This window comes from Globicephala melas, chromosome 2, assembly GCF_963455315.2.
Source record: "Globicephala melas chromosome 2, mGloMel1.2, whole genome shotgun sequence".
NCBI classification, from domain to species: domain Eukaryota; kingdom Metazoa; phylum Chordata; class Mammalia; order Artiodactyla; family Delphinidae; genus Globicephala; species Globicephala melas.
This window is the reverse complement of record NC_083315.2, coordinates 52,421,789-52,439,381: the sequence shown is the minus strand read 5'-3', so window position 1 is coordinate 52,439,381 and position 17,593 is coordinate 52,421,789. Positions and strand designations below refer to the sequence as shown.

At 40.2% G+C, this 17,593-nt stretch overlaps 1 protein-coding gene across 1 annotated transcript in view; it reads right to left on the bottom strand.

Moving 5' to 3' along the window:
* Positions 1 to 17,593, bottom strand: part of GABRB3 (gamma-aminobutyric acid type A receptor subunit beta3) — a 234,921-nt gene that overhangs the window by 92,839 nt on the left and 124,489 nt on the right. The window lies entirely within an intron of this gene.

The window sequence follows — 17,593 nt, the reverse complement described above, 5'->3', positions numbered from 1 at the left end:
GTGCTACCCTTTAGATGGGAGACGAATGACACTTTGTTCCTGCTTTTTTAAAACTTTTTTTAAATTGAGGTATAGTTGATTTATAATATTATATGTTTCAAGTGTACAACATAGTGATTCACAATTTTTAAAGGTTATATTCCATTTGTAGTTATTATAAAATATTGGCTATATTCCCTGTGTTGTATAATATATTCTTGTTGCTTATTTTATACATAATAGTGTGTACCTCTTACTCCCCTACACTTATCTTGCCCCTTCCCACTTCCCTCTCCCAATGGGTAAACACTAGTTTATTCTCTATATCTGTGAGTCTGCTGCTTTTATATATATTGACTAATTTGTTGTATTTTTTAGATTTCACATGTAAGTGATATCATACAGTATTTGCTTTTCTCTATCTGATTTATTTCACTAAGCATAATACCTTCCAAGTCCATCCATGTCACTACAAATGGCAAAATTTCATTCTTGTTTATGGCTGAGTAGTATTACATTGTGTGTGTGTGTGTGTGTGTGTGTGTGTGTGCGTGCACCACATATCCTTTATGCATTTGTGTTCCTGCTTTTTGCACTGGGCCCCACAAATCATGTAGCCGGCCCTAGTTGTGAGCAGTCAACTGTCCTTTGTTTTTGACTTATGAGATTCGTGTCTTCTTCCAGCGTCCATGAAAACTGTGGGCAAAATCCCAGACACATCACTGCTCTTGACACACACTCTCCTGCTTTTCTTCCTGCCCAACTGGCCTATCTGCTTTGTTACTCCTTCCAATTCTTCCTTTTCTTCCTAATGCTAGAGTGCACAGGACTGCTCTCCCTGTGCCACCATCTACTCACTCACCTGACCACACCCTGGTCCCTTCTCTTCTCTCTGGCACTCACTTCCTTAGTGATCTCTTCTAGCTGCATGGATTTACATTCTACCTATATGCTTAGAATTCCCAAATTTATTCTCCAACCCAATTTTTAAATCAAACTCTAGAATCAAGTCAACACATCCAGCTTTAACTGCTAATGCTACCCTCAAAATGGATCCACTTACAATCTTTCCCATTCCCCTGATGCTATTCTGTCCTTACAGTTACTCGAGTCAAAATCTCCAGTCATTTTCACTCATCTATTCTCTCACATTCTATATCAATCCATATGAAATTCTGTTGACTCCACATGAAAAGCAGACTGTGGTTCAGCCACTCCTCATCACTGCTGTGGCTGCCCCCCGGGTCATACACCCTTCCTTGGTAGGCTACAGACCAGTTCCCTGCACCTGTGCTCTCCAATGCTCCAATTCTCAACAGGTGACTTTTTAACAATTTAAGTCAGATAATTTGCTCCTGTGTTCAAAACCATACAATGGCTCCTTATTTTATGGAAGTAAAGCCCAAGTAGTTGTGCTCTGGCCCACTTACCACCTTTCTGACCTCATCTCCTTTGCTAACTTCACCTCAGCAACAATACCCTCTTGGCTGTTCCTCAAACAACCCAGGCGCTATCCCGCTGTAGGCCCTTTCATTAGCTGTTCCTTCTGCCTGGGACTGTCTCTCCCCAGATAACCTTCTGGCTGACTTCCTCACCTTAGTCAAGTCTTTACTCAAATTCACATTTTTAATGAGCCTTCTCTGACAATGGCAACCTTCATCCCTTGCACCCTCCCTTCCTGTCAACCCTGATTACATTCTATTTGATATATTTATTTATTATGCTTACTTCCTTTCTCCCATGCTAGAATGTACGCTGCATGAGAACAGGAATGTTTGTCTGTTTTGTTCAACGATCTATTCCCAGAGCAGTGCTAGGACAGTGCCCAGCACATAAGAGAAATTTCATAAACATTTGCTGAATAATAAGCAGAAGTTCTATGTAAACTGGGTTGCCAGTGTGTCCCTTTATAAAAGATCTGCATGTGCTTTCATCCAGTGTTCCAGATTGGTTGATAACTTTGGATCACTTTCAGTGAAAATTTCTCCACAGTTTTAAGTCAAACCCCAAATCGAGATTAGTACAGGTATACGATACAAATTCTCAGGGAAGATGTTTTCCATGCTACCTAAGGCCCAGGTGAGACAGACATTTTCTTATCACCCTTTGATGGTTGGGGAATTTTTTTCTAGACCACCCTTCCAATGGGTGTGTAGCCCCTGAGTGTGCTGCTCTATAAAGACTCAATTTTAACTCTCTGCTTTGTGGAATTCTTTAGTCTCTCTGTTTCTGCCTGACCACTAACCTCAAGCCACTTGGTTACATGGGGCAAATGACCCCAGGTCTTCAAGTGCAGCTTACAACACTTTCATCCTCAGCTTTCTCTCCAAATTGAATCTCTGTCCTTTTCTGTGGCTCCTGGGGCTTTCTCTTATTTTTCTGTGAATTAAGTGACACATTTAAATGATGTTTATTATGATTTGTTCACCCTTTCTAATGGTTTTATACTGAGAGTTCTTTAGAATTTATCCCTCATCATTCACCTGGGACTTGCTTCCATCTCCAGCCCGGGCCCAGCAAGGTTGCCTAATGACCTCCAGAGGGCACTCTTTTGCCCTCATCTGACGCCATCTAAGCAGCTTGCAGCAGGGCTGCAGCCCATTCTCAGGACACTGCTCAGCCTCTGAGACACTCTCCTGCCCTTTCTACTGCACTGGCTGTGGGCTCAGGGCTCCAGTCCAGCCCCCCTCATCCAGGTCTCAAGGCTCGCCTGCCTAGGCTCATCCCTGCCCTGCCCCCTTCCTCCTCTCTTCCAGGGTGAGATCATTCATTCCTAAGATGTTTAACTCTTCATTTTTACCTGCAGGCCGGGTATTCCTCTGAGCACTGACTTTCTCCTCAGCCACCTGAGGAGACTGCTTCATCTGGTTGTACCTTGCCATCTTTATTCTTTCTCTTTCCTTATGCCCCATCCAATTCCAGGGCCCACCCCAGCTACACTGAATCAGAATTGCAGGAGGTAAGACCCAGTGCTGGTAATTTTAAAAAGCTCCTTATGCAATTCTTATTTTTGCATGTTCATATTCTGATCATTATTTTGACTTAAAATTATACTGAACCTTTTAATTTCATTAAAATCAGGAAACACTACTTCTATGTTTAGAAAGCAGGCACATGTGTACCGAAAGGCAGCATGTGGACAGCTCTAGCCATGCACTGCCGTGGAGAGCAGAGTCTGTGCTGGGCCAACTGCAAGAACACAATCTTCCCACGTGCTTTCAGATTCAGGTGGATGCTAGGACAGTCTCACTGCAAACCACTTCAAGAAGCTCTGAACAAAACCCAGCAACTCCATGGCAACAGCTGACATGACAACGGGGAGACGTGGGTCAGGGCCTTAGAACCACAGGTCTCTGACGGGGCTGCAGCGTGGGTGTCTGAGGGCTGCCTCAGAGCCTGGATGTTCTGCCTTGTTCCAGGCCCTGATGCCATAAATAACTACAGCCATCAACCCAACATGTGCCATTACCTTCAAACACCACACTGGCGGGCTGTTCAGTAAATTAATAATAGAAATGAATATTCCCCAATACTTATTTAGTACATGTTAAATTTGCTTGCTATTTATATCTTTTAATGAAAGATCTTTTTATGTCATATAGTGTATTCACATAGTGATGCATTCATATAGTATATTTATATAGAAGTTTATATAGCACTCTCATGGTATTCAGACATTCTCGTATATTGAGTTTTTTAAGCTGTTTTGTGATGATTATGCTTATTTTAATTCCTTTAATATCTGCTCCTGGTAAATGTAAACAGATGTTTCTAATTATTCCCTTTCAATGCTCATGCACACAACCCAGGCATGCATGTGGAAGATTTAGAATTAATGAAGAGAAGGTGAAGTGTCTATGGTGCCAACAGGAATCGTGAAAGGGTGGTTTTGATTGTTAAAATGCCCATGTTTTGCTTTGGAAGTTGGTAAATAAAGAGTAAATAAATAAGAACTCTTAAAGTATTCCTAAGGAAGAACATTGTTTGAAGAAAGCAAGTGCTCTCCCTCCACTGGCAGTGTGATCCTGTTAAACATAATATCTGACACTATTCATATTCAAATGAGTCCAAAGGAGTCATGACACAGAGCTGTGTACCAGCCAACCTGACTCTAGCCATTGAAAGCAAATTTTTTTGTAGCAGCCAGATGGAGATTTAAAGTAGCAAAAGGTCTCTGTTCACCAAGGTGCCGGTTAGAACATCAACTGTCAAGTTAATTGTACATTTTCCTGATTTTGTGAGTAATGTTGGATATTAAAATACAGGTTTTCCATATGTGACTTGCACATGTTGGATAGCAGCTAGACTATTTTTAGTGCAAGACAATAATTCTAAGTGTCCTTTATGTTTCTCGTTCCTCTGCAGGCTTTCTCAGAAATCCCACAACTAGGATTCAGCCACTATGTTACACAGCTTGTAGAGACATTTTTCCTTCCCAGGAGTTTGGAATTGTGAGTGCCCAATTCAGTTATAATGTAACTAAAGATGTCGATCAATTAGTTGCTGTGTTAATCAGAATTCGAGTTTATAATTTATAACTGGCAATATAATTAACAGCTGGTAATTTAATCAGTTGTGATCCACTTGCTTTACATTCACCTTTAAAGCTGTGAAATTGTTGTCACTTAAAATGTACAGGGTGTGATGTCACAAAAGCTACTCTCCTTTTGGTTTTCTCCTGCTATGTTCTAATTCAAAATTCAACCCCACAACCCAGAGAGGCCATCTGCACCAAGTTAACCAGAACAGTACTGTGACCTAAAAGATCCTTAGACTTACTTCTCAGCCCATTATCAAATTTACCTTTACAAATGACTACTCTGATGATCTGAGTGCCTTCCAGTGAGGACAGGAGCCAGAGAACTAATGTCTGAACTTGGTCTCTGCACAGGATGACTTCCCAGAACTGCAGCGGGTGTCAGGAGGTTCTGTGGAGCATCTTGACAGAGCCATCCAGCGACCTCACTTTTCAGGGGTTCCTTCCCTCTGGGTCTGGCCAGATGAGGGTAAGAGAGTAAAGAAGGAGGAAAGGAAATGGGCATAGCTGAGGTTCAAAGATTATGCCAAAGGACAAGGGCACTGGGGTAGAGGGCCAGAATGTCCTGTGGAATACAAACTGTTGGTCGGAATTAAGGTTTCCAGAATTATAGTTTTCTCCCTCAACTGCCCATGACCAAAGCCACTGGATCTGTGAGGGAGCTCACCTCCCCTTCTGGTCAGTTTCATCAGCCCAGGCTGGGAGCCACACCTGAAAAGCCCAAGGGTGGGCGGCGATTTCTTCATCCTACTTGTCCACCAGTTCATGGCAGGGCCGGTGCCAGCTGAACTTAGCCTCCCTGGCTGACAGAGGGACAGCTGACAGCAAGACGCACACACAAAAGGAATGAGAAACATAAAGGACACTTTGGATCACTATCTCACACTAAAAATAGCCTAGTTGTTATTCTATATCTATTTACATATATATGGATATGTCCCCCAAAACAGTAATAGATAGCCATACCAATATGTAATTTTTAAATATTGTGGGTTATTTGCAAGAAAGATTATCAGTTAGCCAGTGGACAGGCATTTATTAAATCAATTCATTTATTCATGGAATTATTCAGTCACTGTATTCATTCATTCATCATTTTATATTCATTTATTACATTTGCCTCACCAAGCTTATAAAAATAAATAGTTGTTATGGATTCAGTTCACAAGACATGTAGCATTTTTATTTAGAGTCTCTGTTCAAGCCCCATCTTTTCTCTCATCAAAATCTTTCAAAGGTCTGTCTTTCCTTTTCTATCCTTTAATAAGAGATGGCCAGCCCATTGTGAGCACATCCACCAAGCAACCCTAAATCCTTAAGCACAGAATCACTCATTAGAGCAAACTCCGAAAACAGTAGCTTTAGGACTCAGCCGAAGTATAGTCTTCAGCTGTGGGCAGGAGTAATTTTCTTCCCATGGTGTTTTCTAACTCCCTCACAGTACACCGAGGTCAGTGCTGTTGCCATTGCACTACTGCTGAGCATGGGGACATGCTGGACCCAACAAGGGACCCAACAAGGGACCCAACACACATCCCCTGGGTCTAATGATGACAAGCAAGTGTGCTGCGGAGGTCCACCCGCAGGGATGAACAGCCTGTGACATGAACAGGCTGTGGGCTGGGAGCAGCATGTGGGTAACTCGGTCTGGACTCCAAGGTACAACTTTCTCACTCCTTTGTTACTTTTTCATGTATTTATCCAACAAACATTCCTGTATGACATTGCCCATACACAGGAGAGGGAATTCAAAAGGATAATAAGACACTGTCAGTGTCTAATATAACTGGTGCCCTTATAAAAGGGGAAACTTGGACACAGACACTACACAGGGGGAACAGCTGTGACCATGAAGGTAGAGACTGCAGATTCTTCTACAAACCAAGGAACACCAAAGATTGCCAGTAAACCATGAGGAGCTAGGAGCAGGGCATGGAACAGATTCTCCCTAACAGCCCTCAGAAGGAACCAATCCTGCTGACACCTTAATCTTGGACTTCCAGCCTCCAGAACTGTGAGACAATACATTTCTGTTGTTTAAGCCACCCTGGTCTGTGGTGCTTTGTAATGGCAGCCCAAGCCATTACAAGCAGACAAACATACTGCCACAGTCCATGAAGGGTGGTGGTGATGGCAAGAGAAAATTGTGAATGCTGGTAGAATACCTATTATTTAAAAAAATGAGATAACAAATGCTAGCAAGGATGTGGAGAAAAGAGAACCCTGGTGCACTGTTTGTGGGAATGTAAACTGGTACAGTCACTATTGAGAACAGTATAAAGGTTCCTCAAAAAATTAAAAGTACAACTACCATATAATCAAGCAATCTTACTTCTGGGCATATACCTGAAGAAGATGAAATCACTATCTCAAAGAGAGATCTGCACGCCCATGTTCACTGAAGCATTATTTATTTTATAACAGCCAAGATATGGAAACAACTTAAGATTGAAAGATGAATGGATAAAGAAAATGCGGTGCACACACACGTGTGCACACACACACAGGGTAGAATATTATTCAGCCATAAAGGAGGAAATCCTGTCATTTGCAACAACATCATGGACCTTGAGAGCATTATGCTAAGTGAAATAATTCAAGACAGAGAAAGACAAATACTATATGGTCTCACTTATACGTGGAATCTAAAAACTTTGAACTCATAGAAACAGAGAGAACAGACTGATGGTTGCCAGGGGCTGAGGGATGGAGCAAATGAGGAGATGTTGGTCCAAGGGTACAAGCTTCCCGTTATAAGATGAATAAGTTCCAGGGATCTAATGTACAGCATGGTGATTTTAATGAATAATAGTTAATAACACTATACTGTGTACTTGAAAATTGCTATGAGAGTAGAGTTTTAATAGTTTCACCACCACAACAAGAGAATGGTAACTATGTGAGGTGAAAGATGTATTAACTAACCTTATTGTGGTAAACATTTCCCAATATATATGTGTATCAAATCATCACATCGTACACCTTAAACGTACATGATGTTATATGGGAAGGAAAAAGTAAATATTCCCTGGCCATTTTAAATACACTTTTAAGTAAACAAAATGCCTCCCCCACGCAAAAAAAAAAAAAAAAAAAAAAAAAAAAGGAAAGAAGTGAATGTGTTTGGGAGAAATTTAGGCAATAAAACAACAGCATCTTCGTGATGGTTTGTATGGGGCGGGGGTGGGGTGGTGAAGGAAGCATTAAGTAGAAGGCAGGCCAACAATGAAAGGCAATTCTATCTAATCAGCTTGTGACGGTATCTGCAAGACAATTTTAATCTATAGATTTATAGTAAAACTAGAAAATGAGCTAAAAAGAAAAAATTTAAAACACCTCCGATATCTCCAATCAAATGTCACCCTTGGTCACAACATTTTCATCAAACAAGGAATACATAACTTAGCTTTATGTGTGTTTCTATTTTCTCTTAATTTCTATTTTATATTGGGGTATAGTTGATTAACAATGTGGTGTTAATTTCAGGTGTACAGCAAAGTGTTGTGACCAGAGGTTTGCAGGTACCTAACCTCTATTTCCTTTAGGATCAGTGGTTCAATATTCACTAATTCAGTGTTTGTGGCAACCTTATAGAAGATAACTACTGTGAATAATGAGAAGTGATTGCATTTCCTTTTTCTACTTCATTTCTCCAATAAAACATAAACTTATGAGGACAAGAATAAAAGTCAACCTTGTTTCTCTTCTGAGGCACAGACTCTGTCATTCTTCTGCTCTGGAGTGTGTGTGTGTCTGTGTGCGCGCGTACGCGCGCACACGCACGCACATGCAAGGATGTGTGTACCCAAAGATAATTACTTGTTAACAGAAACTAAACCACGTTTACACGCCTGATATTTTCATTAAGAATTTATTTAAAGTTTATTTCCACATTTCAATATTACCCTACCAAATAATGAGATCTAGTTTAATAGCTTTAAGTGAGATATAATTTACATACCAAAAAATGCACTTGTTTTAGGGTACGATGAAATATTTTTAAGTAAATTCACAAAGTGCACCACAGTCCAATTCTACAACAGGTCTGTCATTCCCAAAATAAACCATGTGCCCATGTGTAGTGGCTCTCTATTCACAGTCTGTTACCCTAAGCAGGCAATAATCTACCATCTCTATAGATGTGCCTGTTCTGGACATTTCATATAAATGGAACCATGCAATGTGTAGTATTTTTGCCAGGCTTCTTTCACTCTTCATGGTGTTTTTGAGGAGCATCTATGTGTAGCATGTATCAGTGCTTCATTTCTTTTTAGTGCAAATATTTATTATAAGTATGGATAAGCCAATTTGTTCATACATTTATCAGTGAATGTTTGGGTTATTTCCACTTTTGGTGTATTATGACTAGTGATGCTATGAACATTCATGTACAAGCGTCTGTGGACAAATATTTTCATTTCTCTTGGGTATATACCTTGCAGTGGAACTCTTGCATCATATGGTAACTGACATGGGAAACTGCCCAACTGTTTTTCCAAAGTAGCCACATTGGTTTACAGTCACCCCAGCAATGCAGGAGGGTACCAATTTCTCCACATCCTTGCAAACATCTGCTATTTTCTTTTTTAAAATTATTGCCATCCTAGTAGGTACAGAACAGCATGTCACTGTGATTTTAATTTGCATACCCCTAAAGATTAATGTTGCTGACTGTCTCTTCTTTGGCTTATTGGCCATTCACTAACTTCTTTCAGAGAGGTCTGTTCAGAATCTTTGCCAATTTTTTAAAATTTGCTTTTCTTCTTCTCATTAGGATGTAAAAATTCTTTATGTAGTCTAGATATAAGCTCTATGTCACTTACATGCTTTGCAAACATTTTTTCCCTGGCTGTGGATTGTCTTCCGTTCTTGCTGTAGTATTTCAAAGAGTGGAAGTTTTAAATTTTGACAAAGTACAAATTATCAGTGTTTTCTTTTATCACTTGGATTTTTTATGTCACATCTAAGAAATCTTTACTGAACCCAATATCAGGATGATATAGTCCTATGGGTTTTTTTTTTCCTCTAAATGTTTTATAGTTTTACCTCCTACATTTAGGTCTAGAATCCACTTGAGCCCATTTTGTATGCAAATCATATTTGTATAAATTTGCTTATCAAAGAAAGGAGAAAGGGCACTCATTCCTGGTAAAGAGAAGTGCAGGTGCAAAGCCTGGGCATTCTACAGAAGTAGTATAATTTGAATTTGGGGGCTGCAATGTATAGGGCAGAGATGAAACCGAGACCCAGGCAGGAGCAACAAGGCTGTAAGGAAAAGCAGGACACACTGTGCTGGCTGGGCCAGCAGTGGAGCCACGTGAAGGAACCTAGGAGCTCAGCTGCCTCCACGGTGCTAGCTGGGGAGACTGGGCAGCTGCTTACTCAACATGGAGACCAAAGGAGTCTTCACCACTCTGGAAGTGGGTAAATCAGAAGAACAAGATCCCACAGAGAGTCCAGGTGCACGAGAACTGCAGTCCTGTGACCTGACCTCAGTGGACCTCCGCCAGTGGCTGGGTGAAAACAATGCCTGAGGGTCACCAGGGCTAATCACTGGCATACCCACAGTTAAGGCAGGACCGAGAGCAGTGTCAACAACAGTGTACTTTGTGAGCCCACACAGCAGGTGAAAGGGGACACAACTGAGCACATTCACAGGTCAACAGCTCCAGAGCAGGAACACTCAGTAGATTCTCTCCTACTGGGAGTGCTCCAATACTGCCTAACTTGCAGCACAGATCAGAATCACAGCTAAGAAACAGATTTGGGGGCCTCTACTCCAAAAACTAGGGGGCAGATGCCACCCCTGACAGGGCAGTGACAACCACAGGAAAAAGGGGAAACCCCGCTCAATATCCAGGGCAGGCTCTGATCACCACAATGCCAATCAACCCCCTATCAAGGGGATAATGGCACAAGCCTCTGGACCAACCTCACCCACCAGGGGGCAGACACCAGAAGAAAGAGGAACTATGATCCTACAGCCTGCGGAAAGAAGACCACAAACACAGTAAATATGACAAAATGAGACAACAAAGAAATATGCTGCAGATGAAGAAGCAAGATAAAAATCTAGAACAGTTAAATTAAGAGGAGATAAGCAATCTATCTGAAAAAGAATTGAGTGATGATAGTGAAGATGATCCAAGATCTCAGAGAAAGAATGAAGGCACAGATTTAGAAGATACAAGAAAAGTTTAACAAAGACCCAGAAGAACTAAAGAACAAACAAACAGAAATGAACAAGACAATAACTGAAATGAAAAATACACTGGAAGGAATCAATAGCAGAATAACGGAGGCAGAGAACAGATAAGTGACCTGGAAGACAGGATGGTGGAAATCTCTGCTGTGGAACAGAATAAAGAAAAAAGAATGAAAAGAAATGAGGACAGTCTCTCAGAGATTTCTGGGACAACATTAAACATACAAACATTCAAATTATAGGGGTCCCAGAAGAAGAAGAAAAAGAGAAAGGGCCTGAGAAAATATTTGAAGAGATAATAGCTGGAAACATCCCTAACATGGGAAAGGAAATAGTCAAGCATGTCCAGAAAGTGCAGGCAATCCCATACAGGATAAACCCAAGTAGGAACACACCAAGACACATACTAATCAAACTAACAAAAATTAAATACAAAGAAAAAATATTAAAAGCAATAAGGGAAAAGCAACAAATAACAAACAAGGGAATCCCCATAAGGTTATCAGCTGATTTTTCAGCAGAAACTCTGCAGGCCAGAAGGGAGTGGCAGGATATATTTAAAGTGATGAAAGGGAAAAAGCTACAACCAAGAATACTCTACCCAGCAAGACTCTCATTCAGATTCGACAGAGAAGTCAAAAGCTTTACAGACAAGCAAAAGCTAAGAGAATTCAAAACCACCAAACCAGCTTTACAACAAATGCTAAAGCAACTTTTCTAGGCAAGAAACACAAGTGAAGAAAACAAAAAAGAGAAGTAAAAAGACCTACAAAAACAAACCCAAAACAATTAAGAAAATGGCAGGAGGAACATACATATTGATAATTACCTTAAATGTCGATGGATTAAATGCTACAACCAAAAGACGCACACTGGCTAAATGGATACAAAAACAAGACCCATATATATGTTGTCTACAAGAGACCCACTTCAGACCTAGGGACACATTACAGACTGAAAGTGAGGGAATGGAAAAAGATATTCCATGCAAATGGAAATCAAAAGAAAGTTGGAGTAGCAATACTCATATCAGACAAAATAGACTTTAAAATAAAGACTGTTACAAGAGACAAAGAAGGACACTACATAATGACCAAGGGATCCATCCCAGAAGAAGATGTAACAATTGCAAATGTATATGCACCCAACATAGGTGCACCTCAATATATAAGGCAAATGCGAACAGCCATAAAAGGGGAAATCGACAATAACACAATAACAGTAGGGGACTTTAACACCTCACTTACACCAGTGAACAGAAAATTAATAAGGAAACACAAACCTTAAATGACACATTAGACCAGATAGACTTAATTGATATTTGTAGAACATTCTATCCGAAAGCAGCAGAATATACTTTTTTCTCAAGTGTACATGGAACATTCTCCAGGATAGATCACAATTTGGGTCACAAATCAAGTAAATCTAAGAAAATTGAAATCATATCAAGCATCTTTTCCGACCACAATGCTTGAGATTAGAAATCAAATACAGGAAAAAAACTAAAAAAACAGAAGAGGAGGAAAAGATGTTCTGGGTTGTTTTTCTAAATCATGGTATAATAAACTTAACATACAATTTACCAGCTTAATTTCACAATATATACATGTATCAAATCATCACAATGTATACCTTAAACTGACACAATGTTATGTGTCAATTATATCTCAATAAAGTTGGAAAAAATTTTACCTGCTGACCCATTTTTAAGTTCAGTAGCATTAAGTATATTCATACTGTTGTGAAACCATAACCACCCACCATCTCCAGAACTCTTCATCTTGCAAAATACATTAAACACTAACTCCCCATTCACCCCTCCCCTCAGCCTCTGGCAAATACCATTCTGCTTTCTGTCTCTATGAATCTGACTCCTTGGGACCTCCTATAAGTAGATGCGTGCAGTATGTGTCCTTTTGTGACTGGTTTATTTCACTCAGCATAATGTCCTCCAGGCTCATCCATGTTATAGCACACGTCAGAATGTTCTTCCTTTTTTAAGGCAGAATAATATTCCATTGTAAGGACATTCTGTTTTGCTCATAGGAATCTCGAAGTGCTAGTGGGGCAAGGTGGTGAGAAGCAGTTAATATGTCATGGAAGAAAGTGTCTAAAGCTTAAACATTAAAGCAGGTGGAGATTTTGAAGTAGATGAAATAACTAAAGACAGGGTGTGAAGTGAGAGCTTTCTGATCCCTAAGAAAGGGGCAGAGGATAATCAATCAATTAGAAAGTATGAAAAAGACGCTCTAAGAAAGCAGCAGGAAAGCCAGGAGGTGGAACTTGCAGGTAGTCAGGAGTTTATATAGCGGCAGAGAATGTGAGGCAAGGTGGTCTGGAAAGAGGCCATGGGTGTGGGGAGCCCAGAGAACATGGGCCACCACAATGATAACAGCTTCTGCAGAACCGTTAGGCAGAAGTCCAAATGTGCCCTGGCAGTTTGAGGATGGAGCGAGACCATGGTTCCTCTCTGGGCAGGAAGGGAAGGACAGTGGCTGGTGGGTGGAAAGAAGCGGGGAGCCTTCAGAATGAAGGCAATTGATGGGAGGTACCAGAGAAGACAGGAGCTGTTTCCTGGAGAAAGAAAGAATGGAAACAGAGCAGAGTAAAAGAGCTAAGAGGCAGGAGAAGATACAGGAGTCTAGATGGCAGCGAGGTGGCAGAACTGTCAACTTCTCTCTCTGTATCTTCTCAGGGGCCTTTTGATAAGATGAGAAGCATGAAAGGAGGTGGCTTAAAGAGTGAGGTTCCCCAATGGCCACTATAGCAAAAGGTCGTGAGGAGAAAGGGAAATTTGCTGAGTCCACAGAAGGAAGAAAGATAAAAGGCTGTATGTATGAAAACTACAGCTAGATACATACATATAGACATAGATATATATACATACGTACAGAGACAGAGATAGATACATACATAGATATACAGATATAGATACATACATACCTAGATATACAGATATAGATACATACATACCTATAGAGATATAGAGATAGATCAATCAATAGATATGAGATAGAGACATACATACATGTATACATATATACATATAGAGATAGATAGAGATAGCTAATACACTAAAAATATACTAAAATGCAGAAATATCAGAGTATAGCTATCTCTGGGGGGGTGGGATCACAGGTTTCTAATAATGTTCTATAATTCCTAATTTTTCTATAAGGGGTTACTTTATTAGCAAGATAAAACAGTCCAATTCTATGTTTAGAGATAACTGGGCACAAAACCAAAACAAAATGCTGAGCAGTTTGGAGGATCCAACAGAGACTAAAACTACACATTTGTCGTAGAGCCAGTCAGCAGGTTTCTACGGCTTTTTTCAGCTACCCTCAGCAGTCCAACAGTGATGAACTTGGAATAATAATTCCACCATGACTGCACATTTCTGAGACACTCATCATTTCAGTTACTTTCCAAGGCTCACACCGTTGTCATGCCAACTCTCAAAGAAAACTGAGGCCTGGGTTAATGAATCTGCTTAATCCTAATTAATTAAACGGCAGAGCCAAGTAGGTCCAACCCCAACACCATGCCCTTTAACCCTACCAGACAGACAGGGAAGGAGAGGATGGAGGGAGTGAGGTCAAGGGAGAGACTGAACCTGGGAGGAGGGAGAGGTCAAGCCTGAAGATACAGCGGGATTGAGGGAGAGATAAAGGTGGAAGAGAATGGAGAACACAGAGATGCCAGAATTACTGATTCAAGACTACAGAGCAGCGTCCTGTGTTTCTGGGGTATCTGATTGTTCTCATGGTTCAAAATGAAGTATATAAAGCCTTTATCTGTATTTCAAGCCTAATTAATATATTTATGTTGTATTCATGCTTATAGTCATGCTTAGTTTTCTTAAAATACTATCATTATTACAGGACTTCCTAAAGTCACCCCTACTGTTTATCAAGTCCAAACCAGTACAGTATATACTAACACAATATTGTAAAGCAACTATACTCCAATAAAAAAAATAGAGCTTAAAAAAATCATTTATTTAAGATACACTCAGGTTTAAGTCGAGTCTTCAGTTCTTCATTTATTTCTATACAAGCCTTTTCTCCCTCGGGACTCACACTGGATAGAGGTTCTCCATGGTGGGGAGAGACTAACGCTAGGCAAGCACCATGGGAACTGGGGTAACTCATCGGTTGATTAGAGCAGAATAAATGGGGGCGCTCTGGGCATGGCTCCTTGCCCTCTCTCCTTTGAAGCCAGTTTCTGAAGCCTGCAGTTTCCCAGTGCTGCTGTGGCTGGGAGGAGCATGAGGAAACCATGAAACATGCCTGCAATTCAAAGACATATTCTCAATGCCAGGTCTCACCAGTAATAAACCTGATATTTTTATTTCTACCCCGTTGATTTTATTTCTTTCTCAATTGGTTTCAAGAGGGGAAAGGGGGATGTTTTACTGACCTCTTAATCCCTTGGTAATATCTGAACCACCAATTTAGCACGGCTCATACATTTCCTTACATCATTACTCAGTGTGTGTGTGTATGTGGGGGGGTGCATTGCTTTTATCCTCACTATTACTTTCTCTTCTCTGTTTCCTCTCTTCCTTAATATATGCCTTTTTCCTTATTGCTCAAAGTGATATTTAAGAAGTCAACTTGGGGAGAAAATCTATGCAAATGCAAATGGACTCAATACACAATCCTAAAGAACTCTTGGCCACTGTCCTAGAAATGATAATCCTGTATTTACTCAACATCTCCCCAAGAGCCCGGGCTCTGGGGTTAGATCACATGTCATGATTTCATCACCTATAAGTCAGGAAACTTGAAACATCTACCTCTATTTGGATGCCTCCAACTGCAAGCCACATTAAAACCTATCTCCACTGGCTTGTTACATAATTAGGAAAATGATATCCTTTGGTAGACTGTGCTGTTGCTCCCAATTTTTCACCCCTCAGTGCATCCATATCCTTCGTCATATGACTCTGCAGAGACTTTCACCAGGCTTCACCTGCCAATGGATGGTGGGCTTGGCCATGGCTTGTTTTGGCCAGTGTGACACTAGGGACTTGGCATAAGCAAAGACGTGAAATGTGTTTGCATGGCTGGGCTTGCTCCCAGGCACTTCTGTCCTCACGTGCCCCAGCAAGTACACTTGCCCAGAGGATGAAAGATACATGGTGTAACTCTGGACCAAATTTGCTGATTGAAGCCAAACCCATCTAAGCACAGTCCAGATCAGTCAATACCCAGAGGACCTGTAGACATGCAAAGCTGAAATAATGATTGTGGTTTTGAGCCACTGCACTTCAGCATTTAAAAAAATTGAAATATAGTTAATTTACCATGTTGTGTTAGTTTGTATAGCAAAGTGATTCAGTTATAAATATATATATATATATTCTTTTTCAGATTATTTTCCATTATAGGTTATTATAAGACACTGAGTACAGTTCCCTGTGCTATACAGTAGGTCCTTGTTGATTATTTTATATATAGTAGTGTGTATACGTTAATCCCAAATTCCTAATTTATCCTTCACCCCCACCTTTCCCCTTTGGTAACCATAAATTTGTTTTCTATGTCTGTGAGTCTACTTCTGTTTTGTAAATAAGTTCATTAGTATCATTTTTTAGATTCCACATATAAGTGACACCATATGATATTTGTCTTTCTCTGACTTAGTTCATTTAGTGCGAGTTCATTTAATGCGATAATCTCTAGGTCCATCCATGTTGCTGCAAATGGCATTATTTCATTCTTTTTTATAGAGCTGCTACTGCATTTTAGGCAGATTGTTATGCAGCATAATAGTGGCAAAAGCTAACTGATACATCTCCAAAAGAAGCCTTGAAGTAGGACTGCTTCAAAATTTTTTCATTTAGTGGCTCAATGATATCATGAAAAAACCTGAGATCATTTTTTCCCATAAGTTGCCTCAGGCTAGCATCCCTTGGTTGCAATATGGCCATGGAGAGCCAGACATCACACCACATATGACACACAACAGCTTCCGGTACAGTATGGTATCTTCTTCGTGACTCATGTTAAAAAGACAGACAAATTTCCCAGGTCGCCCATCAGACTGCTCACCTCTCTGGTCAAAACTGGATTATGTGGTCACCATCGAACCAAACACCAGCAAGGGGAATGGGGTGCCATTACTTCAGAATTTATACTTGAGGTGAAGACAGAGTTTCTTCATCCAAGGGGATGATATGAACAAAACTGGGATTCTATGAACAAATTAGAAGGGGAGGGAGATGCTGCTGGGTAGGAGCCAACAATGACACCTTCACATAGATATTGTGAGAATAATACATGCTGAATGCTTAGAAAAGTAGCTTGCACAAAGTAAGCACATACTACAAGCCATTTTTAGTCCTTTCGTTAATTCTAACAATGAAATACGAGATAGAGAGGGCACGTAAAGACTAGACATATAGTAAAGGGAGCTATAATGGGCAAGAGAGCTTGTGTAATCCTTGAGTTGCACTGACTGCCTTGACGACCAGCTGCCTTACAGTCCTACATTTCGTGCTGTACAATTTGATATACAGTCACAAGACACCAGGGGATATATGCATCAAAAAGCATGTTACTTTTGATACATGTATCTGTGTGTGTGTGTGTGTGTGTGTGTGTGTGTGTGTGTGCGCGCGCTGGTAGGTACACACATATGGAATACATATTTATATATAATATTATATATTTTATATATAAATATTAAGTACCTTCCAAAGAAACCTGTGACGTGCTTTTGTGACTTAATGTACACAAAGCATATATTATATGTATACATAAATACATATAAATTAATATATATTATATAATAAAATATACAAGTATATATGCTTATAAAAATTAATATATATAATTATATATAACAATATAATACTGTATATA